The 15,523-nt window shown below is 43.4% G+C and overlaps 1 protein-coding gene across 3 annotated transcripts in view; it reads left to right on the forward strand.

Moving 5' to 3' along the window:
- NELL1 (neural EGFL like 1) overlaps positions 1-15,523 on the forward strand; it is a 911,833-nt gene that overhangs the window by 189,545 nt on the left and 706,765 nt on the right. The gene's annotated exons all lie outside the window — the stretch shown is intronic.

The raw sequence follows: 15,523 nt of genomic DNA on the forward strand, positions 1-15,523 counted from the left end.
ATAGATCAGGGGCCCAGATGTTGAGATTATAGTTTGATTCCATGATGGAAAGATAGTTTTTAGTAGGTATAGATTATTTTTTTCTATCTTGATATACTCTATATAATAGAGGAAGAAGTTGAGAAACTTAGGAATTTGTTTAAAGAATATGAGGTACTTTGAATCTATTATTTTGAGCTCTGTGGATAGGTCTGTGAATGCTGTCTCTTGGCAGTTGTTGTTTGGACAAGGGAGTAGGTGAGTCCTTCAGCGTTTTTTTGTGTTAAGCTTTTGATAGTCTACTTGTAAAAGCAATGTAACATTTGAAAACACATAAGGGTAAAGGTAAAGATGGAAAAATCACCCATAATGCGACCACTTGAAAACAAACACTCTTGAAGTTGTAGTGGATTTCTTTTTTTTTTTTGCTGTATGCGGGCCTCTGACTGTTGTGGCCTCACCCATTGCGGAGCACAGGCTCCACATGCTCAGGCTCAGTGGCCATGGCTCACGGGCCCAGCCGCTCTGCGGCATGCGGGATCTTCCCGGACTGGGGCACGAACCTGTGTCCCCTGCATCGGCAGGCGGACTCTCAACCACTGCGCCACCAGGGAAGCCCGGATTTCATTTTTTAAAACTTATATTTTGTGGACAATTGAGGTCTTATTATGCAGATAATTTTAACCTATTTTGTTGACTTACCATTATCACTTAAGTGTATTACTATCCTTTAAAAAACTCTGTATAAACCTCATTTTAATGAGCTTCATAGTGTTCCACTCTTTGGCTGTTGCGTAACTTATTTAATCCCCAATTGTTGGATAACTAGGTTGTTTCCCCAATTTTCACTATTATAAGTTACTCTTCAATAATATGTTTTGTGAGGACACATTTTTTTTTTTAGTTGCCTTTGAACTTTATTTAAAAAGTATCATACACAGTCTCCTGGGACTTGTGTTTTCTCTTCAATATGATATATCCAAGATCCATCCATATTTTTTTTTTTTTTTTTTGTCTTAAACAACAGATTTATTTTCTCACAGTTCTGGAGGCTACACGTCCAGGATCCAGTTGCCAGCTGGGTGGATTTCTAGTGAGACCACTCTCCTTGGCTTGTAGACCCATGCCTTCTTGCTGTCCTCACATGGCATTTTCTTTTATTTTTTATTTTTTTTATTTTTATTTATTTTTATTTTTTATTAGTTTCTGCTTTATAACAAAGTGAATCAGTCATACATATACATCTGTTCCCACATCCCTTCCCTCATGCATCTCCCTCCCTCCCACCCTCCCCATCCCACCCCTCCAGGCGGTCACAAAGCACCGAGCTGATCTCCCTGTTCTATGCGGCTGCTTCCCACTAGCTATCTACCTTATGTTTGGTAGTGTATATATGTCCATGCCTCTCTTTCGCTTTGTCACAGCTTACCCTTCCCCCTCCCCATATCCTCAAGTCCATTCTCAAGTAGGTCTGTGTCTTTATTCCCGTTTTACCCCTAGGTTCTTCATGACATTTTTTTTTTAAATTCCATATATATGTGTTAGCATATGGTATCTGTCTTTCTCTTTCTGACTTACTTCACTCTGTATGACAGACTCTAGGTCTATCCACCTCATTACAAATAGCTCAGTTTCGTTTCTTTTTATGGCTGAGTAATATTCCATTGTATATATGTGCCACATCTTCTTTATCCATTCATCCGATGATGGACACTTAGGTTGTTTCCAGCTCGAGGCTATTGTGAATAGAGCTGCAATGAACATTTTGGTACATGTCTCTTTTTGAATTATGGTTTTCTCAGGGTATATGCCCAGTAGTGGGATTGCTGGGTCATATGGTAGTTCTATTTGTAGTTTTTTAAGGAACCTCCATACTGTTCTCCATAGTGGCTGTACCAATTCACATTCCCACCAGCAGTGCAAGAGTGTTCCCTTTTTTCCACACCCTCTCCAGCATTTATTGTTTCTAGATTTTTTGATGATGGCCATTCTGACTGGTGTGAGATGATATCTCACTGTAGTTTTGATTTGCATTTCTCTAATGAGTAAAGATGTTGAGCATCCTTTCATGTGTTTGTTGGCAGTCTGTATATCTTCTTTGGAGAAATGCCTATTTAAATCTTCCGCCCGTTTTTGGATTGGGTTGTTTGTTTTTTTGCTATTGAGCTGCATGAGCTGTTTATAAATTTTGGAGATTAATCCTTTGTCAGTTGCTTCATTTGCAAATATTTTCTCCCATTCTGAGGGTTGTCTTTTGGTCTTTTGGTCTTGTTTATGGTTTCCTTTGCTGTGCAAAAGCTTTGAAGTTTCATCAGGTCCCATTTGTTTATCTTTGTTTTTATTTCCATTTCTCTAGGAGGTGGGTCCAAAAGGATCTTGCTGTGATTTATGTCATAGAGTGTTCTGCCTATGTTTTCCTCTAAGAGTTTGATAGTTTCTGGCCTTACATTTAGGTCTTTAATCCATTTTGAGCTTATTTTTGTGTATGGTGTTAGGGAATGATCTAATCTCAAACTTTTACATGTCCCTGTCCAGTTTTCCCAGCACCACTTATTGAAGAGGCTGTCCTTTCTCCACTGTACATTCCTGCCTCCTTTATCAAAGATAAGTTGACCATATGTGCGTGGGTTTATCTCTGGGCTTTCTATCCTGTTCCATTGATCTATCTTTCTGTTTTTGTGCCAGTACCACACTGTCTTAATTACTGTAGCTTTGTAGTATAGTCTGAAGTCAGGGAGCCTGATTCCTCCAGCTCCGTGTTTCATTCTCAAGATTGCTTTGGCTATTCGGGGTCTTTTGTTTTTTCAAACAAATTTTGAAATTTTTTGTTCTAGTTCTGTGAAAAATGCCAGTGGTAGTTTGATAGGGATTGCATTGAATCTGTAGATTGCTTTGGGTAGTAGAGTCATTTTCACAATACTGATTCTTCCAATCCAGGAGCATGGTACATCTCTCCATCTATTTGTATCATCTTTAATTTCTTTCATCAGTGTCTTATAATTTTCTGCATACAGGTCTTTTGTCTCCTTAGGTAGGTTTATTCCTAGATATTTTATTCTTTTTGTTGCAATGGTAAATGGGAGTGTTTTCTTGATTTCATTTTCAGATTTTTCATCATTAGTGTACAGGAATGCCAGAGATTTCTGTGCATTAATTTTGTAGCCTGCTACTTTAGCAAATTCATTGATTAGCTCTAGTAGTTTTCTGGTAGCATCTTTAGGATTCTCTATGTATAGTATCATGTCATCTGCAAACAGTGACAGCTTTACTTCTTCTTTTCCAATTTGGATTCCTTTTATTTCCTTTTCGTCTCTGATTGCTGTGGCTAAAACTTCCAAAACTAGGTTGAATAAGAGTGGTGAGAGTGGGCAGCCTTGTCTTCTTCCTGATCTTAGTGGAAATGGTTTCAGTTTTTCACCATTGAGGACAATGTTGGCTGTGGGTTTGTCATATATGGCCTTTATTATGTTGAGGAAAGTTCCCTCTATGCCTACTTTCTGCAGGGTTTTTATCATAAATGGGTGTTGAATTTTGTCGAAAGCTTTCTCTGCATCTATTGAGATGATCATATGGTTTTTCTTCTTCAGTTTGTTAATATGGTGTATCACATTGATTGATTTGCGTATATTGAAGAATCCTTGCATTCCTGGAATAAACCCCACTTGATCATGGTGTATGATCCTTTTAATGTGCCGTTGGATTCTGTTTGCTAGTATTTTGTTGAGGATTTTTGCATCTATGTTCACCAGTGATATTGGCCTGTAGTTTTCTTTCTTTGTGACATCCTTGCCTGGTTGTGGTATCAAGGTGATGGTGGCCTCGTAGAATGAGTTTGGGAGTGTTCCTTCCTCTGAAATTGTTTGGAAGAGTTTGAGAAGGATGGGTGTTAGCTCTTCTCTAAATGTTTGATAGAATTCGCCTGTGAAGCCATCTGGTCCTGGGCTTTCGTTTGTTGGAAGATTTTTCATCACAGTTTCAATTTCAGTGCTTGTGATTGGTCTATTCATATTTTCTATTTCTTCCTGATTCAGTCTTGTCAGGTTGTGCATTTCTAAGAATTTGTCCATTTCTTCCAGGTTGTCCATTTTATTGGCATAGAGTTGCTTGTAGTAATCTCTCCTGATCTTTTGTATTTCTGCAGTGTCAGTTGTTACTTCTCCTTTTTCATTTCTAATTCTATTGATTTGAGTCTTCTCCCTTCTTTTCTTGATGAGTCTGGCTAATGGTTTGTCAATTTTGTTTATCTTCTCAAAGAACCAGCTTTTAGTTTGGTTGATCTTTACTATCATTTCCTTCATTTCTTTTTCATTTATTTCTGATCTGATCTTTATGATTTCTTTCCTTCTGCTAACTTTCGTACTTTTTTCTTCTTCTCTCTCTAATTGCTTTAGCTGTAAGGTTAGATTGTTTATTTGAGATGCTTCTTGTTTCGAGGTAGGATTGTATTGCTATAACCTTCCCTCTTAGAACTGCTTTTGCTGCATCCCATAGGTTTTGGGTCGTCGTGTCTCCATTGTCATTTGTTTCCAGGTATTTTTTTATTTCCTCTTTGATTTCTTCAGTGATTACTTTGTTATTAAGTAGTATATTCTTTAGCCTCCATGTGTTTGTATTTTTTACAGATCTTTTCCTATAATTGATATCTAGACTCATAGCATTGTGGTCGGAAAAGATACTTGATACAATTTCAATTTTCTTAAATTTACCAAGGCTTGATTTGTGACCCAAGATATGATCTATCCTGGAGAATGTTCCATGAGCACTTGAGAAAAATGTGTATTCTGTTGTTTTTGGATGGAATGTCCTATAAATATCAATTAAGTCCATCTTGTTTAATGTATCTTTTAAAGCTTGTGTTTCCTTATTTATTTTCATTTTGGATGATCTGTCCATTGGTGAAAGTGGGGTGTTAAAGTCCCCTACTATGAGTGTGTTACTGTCAATTTCCCCTTTTATGGCTGTTAGTATTTGCCTTATGTATTGAGGTGCTCCTATGTTGGGTGCATAAATATTTACAATTGTTATATCTTCTTCTTGGATCGATCCCTTTATCATTATGTAGTGTCCTTCTTTGTCTCTTCTAATAGTCTTTATTTTAAAGTCTATTTTGTCTGATATAAGAATTGCTACTCCAGCTTTCTTTTGATTTCCATTTGCATGGAATATCTTTTTCCATCCCCTTACTTTCAGTCTGTATGTGTCTCTAGGTCTGAAGTGGGTCTCTTGTAGACAGCATATATATGGGTCTTGTTTTTGTATCCATTCAGCCAATCTGTGTCTTTTGGTGGGAGCATTTACTCCATTTACATTTAAGGTAATTATCGATATGTATGTTCCTATTCCCATTTCCTTAATTGCTTTGGGTTCGTTATTGTAGGTATATTCCTTCTGTTGTGTTTCTTGCCTAGAGAAGTTCCTTTAGCATTTGTTGTAAAGCTGGTTTGGTGGTGCTGAACTCTGTCACCTTTTGCTTGTCTGTAAAGGTTTTAATTTCTCCATCAAATCTGAATGAGATCCTTGCTGGGTAGAGAAATCTTGGTTGCAAGTTTTTCTCCTTCATCACTTGAAATATGTCCTGCCACTCCCTTCTGGCTTGTAGAGTTTCTGCTGAGAGATCAGCTGTTAACCTGATGGGGATTCCCTTGTGTGTTATTTGTTGTTTTTCCCTTGCTGCTTTTAATATGTTTTCTTTGTGTTAAATTTTTGACAGTTTGTTTAATATGTGTCTTGGCGTATTTCTCCTTGGATTTATTCTGTATGGGACTCTCTGTGCCTCCTGGACTTGATTAACTATTTCCTTTCCCATATTAGGGAAGTTTTCAACTATAATCTCTTCAAATATTTTCTCAGTCCCTTTCTTTTTCTCTTCTTCTTCTGGAACCCCTATAATTCGAATGTTGGTGCATTTAATGTTGTCCCAGAGGTCTCTGAGACTGTCCTCTGTTCTTTTCATTCTTTTTTCTTTATTTTGGTCTGCATCAGTTATTTCCACTATTTTATCTTCCACCTCACTTATCCGTTCTTCTGCCTCAGTTATTCTGCTATTGATCCCATCTAGAGAGTATTTTTCATTTCATTTATTGTGTTTTTAATGGATGCTTGATTCATCTTTAATTCTTCTAGGTCCTTGTTAACTGTTTCTTGCATTTTGTCTATTCTATTTCCAAGATTTTGGATCTTGGAAATAGAATCTTGGATCAGCTTTACTATCATTATTCTGAATTCTTTTTCAGGTAGACTGCCTATTACCTTTTCATTTGTTAGGTCTGGTGGGTTTTTATCTTGCTCCTTCACCTGCTGTGTGTTTTTCTGTCTTCTCAATTTGCTTATGTTACCGTGTTTGGGGTCTCCTTTTTGCAGGCTGCAGGTTCGTAGTTCCCGTTGTTTTTGGTGTCTGTCCCCAGTGGCTAAGGTTGTTTCAGTAGGTTGTGTAGGCTTCCTGGTGGGGGGACTAGTGTCTGTGTTCTGGTCATTGAGGCTCGATCTTGTCTTTCTGGTGGACAGGTCCATGTCTGGTGGTGTGTTTTGGGGTGCCTGTGGCCTTATTATGTTTTTAGGCAGCCTCTCTGCTAATGGGTGGAGTTGTGTTCCTGCCTTGCTAGTTGCTTGGCATAGGGTGACCAGCACTGTAGCTTGCTGGTCGTTGACTGAAGCTGGGTGCTGGTGTTGAGATGGAGATCTCTGGGAGATTTTCGCTGCTTGATATTATGTGGAGCTGGGAGGTCTCTTGTGGACCCGTGTCCTGAAGTTGGCTCTCCCACTTCAGAGGCACATCACTGACTCCTGGCTGCAGCACCAAGAGCCTTTCATCTACCCGGCTCAGAATAAAAGGGAGAAAAAGTAGAATGAAAGAATTAGTAGAAGAAAGAAAGAGAGATAGAAAGAAAGGAAGGAAAGAAGAAAGAAAGAAAGGAGGGAGGGAGGGAGGAAGGATGGAAAGAAAGAAAGACAGGAGGGAGGGAGGGAGGAAGGAAAGAAAAAGAGTGAAAGGAAGAAGGGTGGGAGGGAAGGAGGAAGGAAAGAAAGACAGACAGGAGGGAGGGAGGGAGTGAGGAAGGAAAGAAAAATAAAGAGTGAAAGGAAGAAGGGAGGGAGGGCGGGAGGAAGGAAAGAAAGAGAGAAAGAAGGAAAGGAGGGGCGGAGGGAGGAAGGGAAGGTAGGAAAAAAAAGAAAGAGCAGGTAAAGTAAAATAGAATAAAGTATGAAATATAGTAGCTTTATTAAAATTAAAAAGTACTTATTGAAAAAAAAACGGACAGATAGAACCCTGGGACATATGGTGGAAGCAAAGCTATACAGAGAGAATCTTACACAGAAGATTACACATACACATTCACAAAAAGAGAGCAGGGGGAAAAATCAAAAATCTTGCTCTCCAAGTGCACCTACTCAATCTGGGATAATTCGTTGTAAAAAGAGGAAAAGGGCGAGAAGTCTGAGATCTTGCTCTTTAAGTCCACCTCCTTAATTTGGGATAATTCGTTGTAAAAAGAGGAAAAGGGGGGAAAGTCTTAAATCTTGTCCTCAAAGTCCACTTCCTCAATTTGGGATGAGTTGCTGTCCATTCATGCACTCCACAGACGCAGGGCACATCAAGTGGACCGTGGAGCTTTAATCCGCTGCCTCCGAGGCTGCACAGAGATATTTCCCTGTCTCTTCTCTGCTCTCACAGCTCCCGGGTCTCAGCCTTGGACCTGGCCCCGCCTCTGCGCGTAGGTCGCCGGAGGGCGTCCGGGTTTAAAGGAGCGGCTGATTCGGGGGCTCTGGCTCACTCAGGCCGAGGGGAGGGAGGGGCGCGCAGTGTGGGGCGGGCCTGCGGCGGCAGAGGCCGGCGTGATGTTGCACCAGACCGAGGCGCTCCGTGCGCTTTCCCGGGAAAGCCGTCCCCGGGTCCCGGGACCCCGGCAATGGCGGGGTGCACAGGCCCCCCGGAAGGCGGGGCGGACAGTGACCCGCACTCGCACACAGGTCCCGCAGCGGCGGCAGCAGCAGCCCCAGCGTCCCACGCCTGTCTCTGGGGTCTGCGCCTTTAGCCGCGGCTCGCGCCCGTCTCCGGTGCTTCCCCATGCAGCCCTCTTAATGCCCTCTCCTCGCGCACCAGGAAACAAAAGGGAAGAAAAAGTCACTTGCCTCTTCGGCAGCTCCAGACCCTTTCCCCGGACTCCCTCCGGGCTAGCCGTGGTGCATTAACCCCTTCAGGCTCTCTTCCTGCCGCCAGCCCCAGTCCTCTCCCTGCGCTCCGACTGAAACCCGATACCCGAGCCTCAGCTCCCAGCTCCGCTCGCCCCGGCGGCCGAGCAGACAAGCCTCTCGGGCTGGTGTGTGCCTGAGGGCACCGATCCTCTGTGCCGGAATCTCTCCGCTTTGCCCTCCACACCCCTGTTGCTGTGCTCTCCTCCGCTACTCCGAAGCTTTCCCCCTCGGCCACCTGCAGTCTCCGCCCGCGAACGGGCTTGTAGTGTGTGGAAACCTTTCCTCCTTCACGGCTCCCTCCCACTGGTGCAGGTCCCGTCGCTATCCTTTTGTCTCTGTTTATTCTTTTTTCTTTTGCCCTACCCAGGTATGTGGGGAGTTTCTTGCCTTTTGGGGGGTCTGAGGTCTTCTGTCAACGTTCAGTAGGTGTTCTGTAGGAGTTGTTCCACGTGTAGATGAATTTCTGATGTATCTGTGGGGAGGAAGGTGATCTCCGCCTCTTACTCTTCCGCCATCTTCCATCCATGAGGACACATTTTTGTATTTTACATTTTCTTAAGATAGAATTCCCCAAAGTAGAATTATTGGGCCAAGAGACTGACATTTTCAAGGTCCTTGATATATATCATGCAATTATCCTCTTACTAGAAATGTGTGGGATAGTCATTTTTCTTTTTTCTAATTTACTGGAGAATATTAAGTTTTAAAAAACATTTCAGCAAGTTACCCGATTTTACCAAGATGCTGATACATGAGCTAGCTAAACCATCAGTGTGCTTTTTGCCTTTGTTTGGAATTGATAGCAATTTAGCTAGGTAGAATGAATTTTCTCAGCAGCTCTGATTGGTAGTTTGAGATGTGTATAGTTTAATAAAATGGTAATACAAATAAATGCTTAAGAACACTACTCAATTATCATATGACCCAGCAATTCCACTCCTGGTCATATATATGGAAAAGACTAGAAGGGTGGGATAGGGAGGGTGGGAGGGAGATGCAAGAGGGAGGGGATATGGGGATATATGTATAGTAAAGCTGATTCACTTTGTTATGCAGCAGCAACTAACACAACAATGTAAAGCAATTATACTCCAATAAAGATGTTTTTTTTTTTTTAAAAAAAGCAGAAAAAACCCCTCTAATTTGAAAAGATATAGAAGTTTTCAAATATTTTCACATCAGGTAAAGGATGGAAAATATTTCCTGTGGTTGTCCCTTTCAGATAAAATTTCCTAAGCTACTCTCTGGGTTTGGGTGGGGCAGCGTCCTAGGGTTTCTGAGAAAAAGTATTGATTTGATTCAAGAGCCGATACATAAAAGCAGATTGTTTTGTGTGCTCGTTTACTAAGTGTTCATCCACTTGTCATGGCTTCAAGGAACTGTAGCACTTACAGATGAGGGCATCCATGTGGCAATAGGAACTAACTTGGTCTAAGTGTTTAAGTCTCAATTCATTGTCTGAGAAAAGTACTTTGTTTTGATCAAAAAACCTAATAGGGCTTCCCTGGTGGCGCAGTGGTTGAGAGTCCGCCTGCCGATGCAGGGGACACGGGTTCGTGCCCTGGTCCAGGGGGATTCCACATGCCTCGGAGCGGCTGGGCCCGTGAGCCATGGCCGCTGAGCCTGCGCATCCGGAGCCTGCGCTCCACAACAGGAGAGGCCACAACAGTGAGAGGCCCGTGTACTGCAAAAAAAAACCCCAATAAAAACCCAATAAATCAGGCCATCTCCAAGAGCAAGACAGTTTTCATAATTCCTGATACGAGGCTCTTCCTCCATCTTTTTGGAAGGCATCAGGGAAAACTCAGGAGAGCCTTCTAGATTCCTTAGCTATGGGCATGGAAGTCCAGAAAGTAGTGCAGGAGTCTCATTCCTCCAACATTTCTTGGGTGTCTGCTCTGTTTAAGGAATTGAACATACCTAGCTACACATTAGAATCACCTGGTGAACTTCTTAAAATAGAGTGTCCCAGGGCCCCTCTCTGACCTGCTAAATCAGAATCTCTGGACAGTGGTGTTCTAGAATTAGTATTCTTTTGGTAGATAGATTTGGGAACCATCAGAGATGGGAGAGAAGGAAAAGGATGGAGAGGGAATCTTGAGCTATGCAAAACAGCATTTGCAAAGGAAAAGAAGTTGCAGAAGGAAAGGGAGATCGTCTGTTAGGTGATAACAGAGGATTTCTGTGGGTGAGAAGTAGAAATAAGCTGCAAAGGCGGGTTGGGGATGGATGATGATGATTGTATTCCACTGAATCCATTCAGTCATCCTTACTGAACTTCCTCTACCAACTCTGTTCTTTCCTCTGGTTACAGCAACGGGCACATGTGGATCATTCATTCTATGTCAGACACAGTGTTAAGCTTTTTTATGTATATTAATTCATTTAAGTTTTCCAAAAACCTAGAGTCATAGGCTCCACTATGATCCCCATTTTATAGATGAGGAGGTAAAGCACAGAGAGGAGAACTAACTTGTCCAAGGGCTCTCAGCCTTGGTGGAGCCAAAATAAAACCCAGGTAGTCTGGCTCCAGAATTAATGCTTTGAACCTGTCTCCTCTCCCCACTGCTGTCCAGGGAGATGTATGCACCATCTCATGACAACAGAGTATTGTGCAGTATGCATGCTATGTAAGATGCAGGGGTAGCACAGAGAAGGGAGTGATTAATTCCATCAGAAACTTGGGTGTGTGTGTGTTAGGAAGACTTCATAGGGGAAGGAATAGCTGAGTAGGGTGCTGACAAATGAATAGGAGTTTGCCATGTGGACAAGGTAGGTAAGAACAGACCTGCCAAAGGGAATGGCACATGCAAAATCATGGAAGTAAACACAGCATTTGTTTGGGGGGCTCAGAAGCAAGCTTTTGAAGCAGGGTTGTGGCATAATCAGAGAAATGCTTTGACAAAAGCCCCTGTGTGGGGAGAGCTGGAGGCAGGGAGCTGAGTGTGGGATTCAGGCCCATTTGCAGGTGGAGGTGATGAGGCCGGCAGGCAGGTAGGCACAGCTGGGGGACATGGAAAGGAAGGGATGAAGCTGAGTAATGGCCAAAAGACCTGGGGCAGGGTAGGTACTCCGTAAGCATTTTTTTTTTTAAACATGAGACAGATGAATCAGAGACAGAGCATCTGTAAGGGAGAAGTTGCCAGGTTTTGAACAAGAGTCTGTGGGAGACTCACATAATGTGATTAACAGAAATAAGGCAGGTGGAAGAAATGGTTTCAGGAGCAATACATTCTGTTCGGCATAGGAGAGCTGGAGATGGCTGAGGGACACCCAGTTTGATGTGGGCGTCATGCTCAGAGAGGTGGTATCTGAAGCTAGGTCTGTGAACGAGCTCACCGAGGGAGGATGGCTCCTTGGGTGTTGAGCTTTTCTGCTCTGCTACTCTCCTTTAAAGTGTAACATGGAGTGTTGATTTTGATGTTCTCAGCTGCTGAGTGCCAAGGGATGGCTGGAGTGTGTGCAGGGTGCAAATCCCTAAATAAAGACAGAGCAAGCTCACCTCCACATCTGACAGGGGTGCCAAGTGGTGCCTAAAGGTTGTTTATTTAGTGTGCATGCAAATGGCAAAAGTGTCCATCCATCGCACTAGAGAAATCTGACTCGGATTTGAAGGGCCAGGTGTCTGTGGGCGCGAAAAGATACAACTGCATAACTGTTTCTGTAAATCCCTGGTACCTTTGTTTCTGACATCGTGGAGAAGTGTGTGTTGGTGCCGAGTTTCAATTTCATCGTCGGACACTGTGAAATGGTCTCGTTTGCATGTTCCCGATGTGATGTGAAGGGCTTCAGGTAACCATTTACATTTCTACTCATACTAAAAGCTGTTGGAATGGCATCCCAAATGCCCCAGCCACAGGCATTGGAGCCTGACTTACCTTCTGCTTGAATTTCCCAGATATCAAAAATAAGCCTTTTGGCTGTAGATCAAGAAGTCAGATAATGAGGACTGGTTAGGCATACGGTGGGGTCGGGAAGGAAAGGCATCGTCAGAGAAGTGGGGTGAGGATGAGAAAGCAGGGGAAATTCTTGTGACCTCCAGTGGTGATGCTGAAAGCTGTCCTGAGATAACTCTGTAGATACTTGATATTGTAATCGTCCATGCATCCTGCCTCAGTGCCAAAGCTGTGAATGGCTGAGGTACACAGCCTCATGTTGATGTCATCTGCAGCCCCTAAGGCACCCTGCCATGTGAAGACATGAAGTTCAGTGGATATTTCATTTTTATACCAGATTGGTAGATTTGAGGGATGGATGTGTCCCCGCGTGTGGTGTGAATGTAAACAGTAAGACACTCCTGTCTCCAGATCGAAGTTCTGGGATGAGTGTCTATCAGAGGATGAGAGGAATCGGGCGAATGTCTTCAGACAGGGGAGCAAGTGTGATCCTAACATCATGGGGGTGGCAAGGTGCAAAAATAAGGAAGGAAAGTCTATTTCTTTGCTTCCCACCCTGGGCCAAGGAGCAGATAGCAGATTTGACAGCCGTGTATTTAGCAGAACTGTCACTCTGGAGCAAGCCGTCTTGCCAAGTTGGCAGCAGCTGTGTTTGGCAGTGTGGGAGTTTATTAGGCAGGAATTTCAGGCCCTTGGAGGTATGGCCTCCCCATGCAAGCAAATAGGGGAATCCACACGATCATTAGGACCAATGGGTCAGAGTCAACTGATTTATCTGGAAAACTGAGGCATAAAAGATGATCGGGGATAATTTTTTTTTTTTTTTTTTTTTTTTTTTTTTGCGGTACACGGGCCTCTCACTGTTGTGGCCTCTCCCATTGTGGGGCACAGGCTCCGGACGCGCAGGCACAGTGGCCATGGCTCTCGGGCCTAGCCACTCCGCGGCACGTGGGATCTTCCCGGACCAGGGCATGAACCCGTGTCCCCTGCATCAGCAGGCAGACTCTCAACCACTGCGCCACCAGGGAAGCCCGGGGATGATTTTTTAAAATGAAATGAGGAAGGGGGTTATCTAGAAAATTTTATTGGTTCTCTACCTTGTTGTTGATGGTTTTGCTCTGAAAACCTTGGTATCTGCTTTTAATGTTTGGAACAGCATTGAATAGCAGAAAGAACTCTTATCTGGGAATCAGCAAATGTCTCTGGTTTTTGCTACCAAGGAGGCTCATTAGTTCTAAAATTGTTAGTAACAATAAGCCCAGAGAGGCACTGAGCCTGGGGCTAGAGATAAAGTCATGAATAGACATAGCTCCTACCCTTATTGGGGCAACAGAGGTAAAATGTGATATTTTCTCTGTTAGGGCGAGGTCCAGAGTACCACAGAAGCACAAAGTGAGGGCAGTTCTCCAGTGTTAGAGGTCAAGAACAACTTCTTGGGGGGAAGTCAGGCCTAAGTTGAAATCGATGGGTATATAGGATGGAAGGTTACCAGGAGCAGGTAGATGAGGCTGAGTGTTCTGGAGAAGCAGAACAGTATATGTAAATCCCAGAAGCAGAGCGTGGCTGGAGTTTTAAGTGGAGGGTGTGAATGTTTGGGAGGGAGAGTGAATGCACAGGGATGGCCTTGTGTGCTGACTTCAGGAATTTGAGGGCATGGGTGACTCATAATGATTTTAAAGCAGAGCGTCCTATCTGCACTTAAAATATATTCGACTGTTGTATGGGGAAGGACTGGGTAATATTAGACCAGAACGTAGGAGGCAAGTTAGGAAGTTTCCTGGTAGACTAAAGAGGAGGGATAGCCTGAGTGAAGGTAGCACCTGGGGGCAGGTGGTGGGAATGGAGAAAAGTGGGTTGACTTGAGAAACTTAAGGAGGGAGCTTTGCAGGGATTTGGGTACTGATTGGACACGGGACTAAGTAAGAGGAAGGGGTTAGAAGGGCCCTAGGCGGTGGGGTATGGGTGGTGGGTGTGGTCGCTAGGGGTGGATACTGGTGCCATTCACTGAATGCAGACGCTAGAGAGGCACAAATTTGAGTTAGGTATGTGTTGTTTGTTGCAGGGCAGGTTCTGAGAAGAAACAGACTCTGAAATGGAGATTTGCTTGTACTTTAGGAAGTTCAGGATCAGTTCTGGGGTGGGAATGAGATCGTGAAGGAAGCTGGGTTGGGCAGAAGGAGAGGTTGAACTGCAGTGCAGTTACAACAGATACCTCAGTCATTTCTCCAAGGAGTTGTGGAGCTGCAATGGCCCTCAGAGTTATCCTGAGTTGGGGCAAGGGGCCAGGACTTTGCAACATCTTCATCAACCACTCATTGGATGTGGGCTGTGCTGGGAAGGGGCCTTGACTTTGGACAACGGCAAGTCCTGGATCACTATTCAGCTGAGAATGGTTGCTCTTCCCCTGTCTGGCAGTTTCAGGAATGTGACCTTTGGCCGTGGAGGGGGATCTGGGTTGCACACCATAGTAGCCACTGTGGGATCATGATGTTAAGTAAACCAGTGTCTCTGAGCTTTCCTCTTCCTGTGGTCAACAAGAGGGAGTTGGATGAGTTGTTTGCTGAGGTCCCTACATACCTGAACATTCCATGAGTCTGAAGATTGTAGAACTAAGAAACTACCAGATTGAATTCACCTGTTTGTAACAGATAGAGAAATGGAGGTTCTGAGAGATGAGGTGCTTTCTGTAAGACAGTGAGTTAGTGGTGGAGATCTCTTAGAGTGTCTGTCTTCACTTCTGCTTCTCCTGAGGACTAGGGCTGGAAGCATCCTCATTTGTGCGGAGAGGGAGTGATCAGGCCTTTGCTTTCCTGTGGATGTGGCTGGAGAATTTGGCAGAGATTCATTAGGGTCATATCAAATTAACATATTCTGCGCTTGCTTAAAAGTGAGTCAGCATTTATGCTTCTCTGTTAACCTTTTTCCAAGACCTGTCTCTCCTCCCTGCCCTCCCTGTTAGCCTGTTCAGCTCACCTTTCCAAAGGCAGTCTGTCTAGTGCATTTTGATACAGCATTTTACTCACTTGTATTTCTTAGTTGTCTCTGAGCTTCTTGGGAACAGATAAGTTAAAGACATGCGCTTCCTATGATCACAAGGGGGAAAAATGGTGTCTTTCTGCATGTGAGGTCCTGATGAGTGGAGTATATATGCAAGTCCGCTCTCACCCAGTCATTTGTTTTATGGCTGGAGTAGCTGAATCAAAGCTATGCTATTATACTCCACGGTGATGACAACCACTTCTTCCTTGTTTTAACATTGACTGCATCAATTCATTCTCTAGTTCCTTCAGCAATCGCAGCATTGAAATAGTTGTATGTGCTTGGTGTGAAGCACTCCTGGCAAACATAATAGAGATGACAGTCTGAAAGGGGATTCAACAGTTATCCCCATACTATTTCCATGTCTTACTCCAGACATGCAAAGAGCTTTGCATTGCTTAGAATCAGAGCATTTT

Source organism: Mesoplodon densirostris, chromosome 7 (assembly GCF_025265405.1).
Source record: "Mesoplodon densirostris isolate mMesDen1 chromosome 7, mMesDen1 primary haplotype, whole genome shotgun sequence".
Classification (NCBI taxonomy): Eukaryota; Metazoa; Chordata; class Mammalia; order Artiodactyla; family Ziphiidae; genus Mesoplodon; species Mesoplodon densirostris.